General features: G+C 43.4%; 1 protein-coding gene across 1 annotated transcript in view; it reads right to left on the bottom strand.

Annotated features, from left to right (window-relative positions):
* The window catches only part of mansc1 (MANSC domain containing 1), an 11,406-nt gene extending 7,526 nt beyond the window's left edge, over positions 1–3,880 (bottom strand). The window contains exon 1 of the mRNA XM_045713401.1: positions 3,578–3,880. The gene's annotated coding sequence lies outside the window, so the exon portion shown is untranslated. The remainder of the gene's footprint in view (positions 1–3,577) is intronic.
* Positions 3,881–5,000: the final 1,120 nt, after the last annotated feature.

Below are 5,000 nucleotides of genomic sequence, written 5' to 3'. Positions count from 1 at the left end.
CTCTCTCTGCTACCTCACCCCCCTCCTCTTCCTCTCTCTCAGCTACCTCTCTCTCTGCTACCTCCCCCCCTCTCTCTCTGCTTCCTCTCTCTGCTACCTCTCTCTCTGCTATCTCTCTCTCTGCTACCCCCCCTCCTCTCTCTGCTACCTCCCCCTCCTCTTCCTCTCTCTCAGCTACCTCTCTCTCTGCTACCTCCCCCCCTCTCTCTCTGCTTCCTCTCTCTCTGCTACCTCTCTCTCTGCTACCTCCCCCTCTCTCTCTGCTTCCTCTCTCTCTGCTACCTCTCTCTCTGCTACCTCTCTCTCTGCTACCCCCTCCTCTTCCTCTCTCTGCTACCTCTCTCTCTGCTACCTCCCCCCTCCTCTTCCTCTCTCTCTGCTTCCTCTCTCTCTGCTACCTCTCTCTCTGCTACCTCCCCCTCCTCTTCCTCTCTCTCTGCTACCTCCCCCCTCCTCTTCCTCTCTCTCTGCTACCTCCCCCTCTGCTTCCTCTCTCTCTGCTTCCTCTCTCTCTGCTACCTCTCTCTCTGCTACCTCCCCCCTCCTCTTCCTCTCTCTCTGCTACCTCCCCCCTCCTCTTCCTCTCTCTCTGCTACCTCCCCCCTCCTCTTCCTCTCTCTCTGTTGCTTTCTATTTCATTTAAAGGGTTCAAAGAACACTGTTATCAGGATGACTCAAGAGTCCAGCCTATTTCTATGTAAACCCCATAACCCATGTTGTTCTGTAGCCCCCACGACCCCGGCTCTGCCTGCCGCTAAACCAACCAGACTAAGGGTTACGAAACGGATTACAAAACAACGACATAACGCTAACCCAGAAAAACAAAAGAAACGTCTCCAACTTCTCTCTCTCTCAACAACGGCCTTGTTTCGTCACTACTAGCTTTAAAAAAAAAAAAAAAATAAGTAATTGTTTTACCGCAAGCCTTGAAGAGGGAAATGTGACAGAGAGAAAGAACCAAGCTGTAGGTCCTGTAGCTAAAAGATAACGTCCCCTAAAAATAGTCCAGCAGCCCCCAATCTGTCTACGAGTCTCTACTGAGGGAGGAGACGACGCTTCTGTTGTCTCTGTCGGTTTAAGAACATAATAGAACAGAGGTACAACAATGCGAACAGAATGTTCTGTTTGTGACTAAAACTACAACCAACTGAAACCAAACTCTTCCACCATCCGGTGTGGACTCCGACTGTGGCTCCAATAGGCATGTCAGGACTATAGGCCTATATATCACAATATAACCCCTATATATCGCAATATAACCCCATATATATATATATCACAATATAACACCTATATATCGCAATATAACCCCATATATATATATCACAATATAACACCTATATATCGCAATATAACCCCATATATATATCACAATATAACCCCTATATATCACAATATAACCCCATATATATATCACAATATAACCCCTATATATCGCAATATAACCCCATATATATCACAATATAACCCCTATATATCACAATATAACCCCTATATATCGCAATATAACCCCTATATATCACAATATAACCCCTATATATCACAATATAACCCCTATATATCACAATATAACCCCTATATATCACAATATAACCCCTATATATCACAATATAACCCCTATATATCGCAATATAACCCCTATATATCACAATATAACCCCATATATATATCACAATATAACCCCTATATATCACAATATAACCCCTATATATCACAATATAACCCCTATATATCACAATATAACCCCTATATATCACAATATAACCCCTATATATCGCAATATAACCCCTATATATCACAATATAACCCCTATATATCACAATATAACCCCTATATATCACAATATAACCCCTATATATCACAATATAACCCCTATATATCACAATATAACCCCATATATATATCACAATATAACCCCTCTATATCACAATATAACACCTATATATCGCAATATAACCCCATATATATATCACAATATAACCCCTATATATCACAATATAACCCCTATATATCACAATATAACCCCTATATATCGCAATATAACCCCATATATATATATTACAATATAACCCCTATATATCGCAATATAACCCCTATATATCACAATATAACCCCTATATATCACAATATAACCCCATATATCGCAATATAACCCCATATATATATCACAATATAACCCCTCTATATCACAATATAACCCCTATATATCACAATATAACCCCTATATATCACAATATAACCCCTATATATATCACAATATAACCCCTATATATCGCAATATAACCCCTATACCAACGGGTTGATGGTACAGTTGAAGCCGGAAGTTTACATACAGTTAGTTTGGAGTCATTAAAACTAATTTTTCACAAATTTCTTGTTAACAAACTATAGTTTTGGCAAGTCGGTTAGGACATTTACTTTGTGCAGGACACAAGTCAATTTTTTTTTTAATTGTTTACAGACAGATTATTTCACTTATAATTCACTGTATCACAATTCCAGTGGGTCAGAAGTTTACATACACTAAGTTGACTGTGCCTTTAAACAGCTTGGAAAATTCCAGAAAATTATATAATGGATTTAGAAGCTTCTGATAGGCTAATTGACATGATTTTAGTCAATTGGAGGTGTACCTGTGGATGTATTTCAAGGCCTACCTTCAAACTCAGTGCCTCTTTGCTTGACATCATGGGAAAATCAAAAGAAATCAGCCAAGACCTCAGAAAACAAATTGTAGACTCCACAAGTCTGGTTCATCCTTGGGAGCAATTTCCAAACGCCTGAAGGTACCATGTTCATCTAAACAAACAATAGTACGCAAGTATAAACACCATGGGACCACGCAGCCGTCATACCGCTCAGGAAGGAGACGCGTTCTGTCTCCTAGAGATGAACGTACTTTGGTGGGAAAAGTGCAAATCAATCCCAGAACAACAGCAAAGGACCTTGTGAAGATGCTGGAGGAAACAGGTACAAAAGTATCTATATCCACAGTAAAACGAGTCCTATAATCGACATAACCTGAAAGGCCGCTCAGCAAGGAAGAAGCCACTGCTCCAAAACCGCCATAAAAAAGCCAGACTACGGTTTGCAACTGCACATGGGGACAAAGATCGTACTTTTTGGAGAAATATCCTCTGGTCTGATGAAACAAAAATAGAACTGTTTGGCCATAATGACCATCGTTATGTTTGGAGGGAAAAAGGGGGAGGCTTGCAAGCCGAAGAACACCATCCCAACCGTGAAGCACGGGGGTGGCAGCAGGCTTCCCGAAATGTTTGACCCAAGTTAAACAATTTAAAGGCAATACTTCCAAATACTAATTGAGTTTATATGTAAACTTCTGACCCACTGGAAATGAAATGAAAGAAATAAAAGCTGAAATAAATCATTCTCTCTACTATTATTCTGACATTTCACATTCTTAAAATAAAGTGGTGATCCTAACTGACCTAAAACAGGGAATTTTTACTAGGATTAAATGTCAGGAATTGTGAAAAAGTGAGTTTAAATATATTTGGCGAAGGTGTATGTAAACTTCCGACTGTATGTACTTGGTGTGTAGCTCATTACTCACCAACAGCCTGGGAGCAGGTCTGCATTAATATGTCTACAGGTCCACAGTTCAGCTCTGTCTCTCCTTCTCTCACTCTCCTTCCTTCTCTTCTCTCAGTCCACGTCTCTCTCCTTCTCTCTCAGCCCAGGTCTCTCTCTCTCTCCTCTCTCAGCCCAGGTCTCTCTCTCTCTCTTCTCTCAGTCCAGGTCTCTCTCTCTCGTCGCAGCCCAGGTCTCTCTCTCTCTCTTCTCTCAGTCCAGGTCTCTCTCTCTCTTCTCTCAGCCCAGGTCTCTCTCTCTCTCTCTCGTCGTAGCCCAGGTCTCTCTCTCTCTCTCTCTTCTCTCAGTCCACGTCTCTCTCCTTCTCTCTCTCGTCACAGTCCACGTCTCTCTCTCTCTTCTCTCAGTCCAGGTCTCTCTCTCTCTCTCTCGTCGCAGCCCAGGTCTCTCTCTCTCTCTCTCTTCTCTCAGTCCACGTCTCTCTCCTTCTCTCTCTCGTCACAGTCCACGTCTCTCTCTCTCTTCTCTCAGTCCAGGTCTCTCTCTCTCTCTCTCGTCGCAGCCCAGGTCTCTCTCTCTCTCTCTCTCTTCTCTCAGTCCACGTCTCTCTCCTTCTCTCTCTCGTCACAGTCCACGTCTCTCTCTCTCTCTCTCTTCTCTCAGTCCACGTCTCTCCTCCCAGCAGAACTTTGCTCCCTCCTTGTTTCCTGAAGAAGGAACAGTATCAGTCCTCCTGATGTAATCTCCTCCAGCTCTGCTGCTATCTGATCTCCTGGGATTACCGTTCTACTACAGGAGCTGTTAAGGAAGTCTGGGATTACCGTTCTACTACAGGGGCTGTTAAGGAAGTCTGGGATTACCATTCTACTGCAGGAGCTGTTAAGGAGGTCTGGGATTACCATTCTACTACAGGAGCTGTTAAGGAGGTCTGGGATTACCGTTCTACTACAGGAGCTGTTAAGGAAGTCTGGGATTACCGCTCTACTGCAGGAGCTGTTAAGGAAGTCTGGGATTACCGTTCTACTGCAGGGGCTGTTAAGGAAGTCTGGGATTACCGTTCTACTGCAGGAGCTGTTAAGGAAGTCTGGGATTACCGTTCTACTACAGGAGCTGTTAAGGAGGTATGGGATTACCGTTCTACTACAGGAGCTGTTAAGGAAGTCTGGGATTACCGTTCTACTACAGGAGCTGTTAAGGAGGTCTGGAAGACATACATGAGAGAGAGAGACAGAGTGGGAGGGGGGAGTGAGAGAGAGGGGAAGGGGAGAGAGAGAGGGGGGAGGGAGAGAGGGAAAGAAAGAGAGAAAGGGTGTGTGTGTGTGTGTGTGTGTGTGTGTGTGTGTGTGTGTGTGTGTGTGTGTGTGTTTTTACATAGTTATAACTGTTCTGCAGCCAGAGCTGGGTCCCGGTTAGAGCCAGGAGATCTGTTATACGGGACATGACAC

This window comes from Salmo salar, unplaced genomic scaffold (assembly GCF_905237065.1).
Source record: "Salmo salar unplaced genomic scaffold, Ssal_v3.1, whole genome shotgun sequence".
Taxonomy (NCBI): Eukaryota; Metazoa; Chordata; class Actinopteri; order Salmoniformes; family Salmonidae; genus Salmo; species Salmo salar.
Note: the sequence above shows the minus strand (reverse complement) of the source record. Positions and strands in the feature narration are given on the sequence as shown.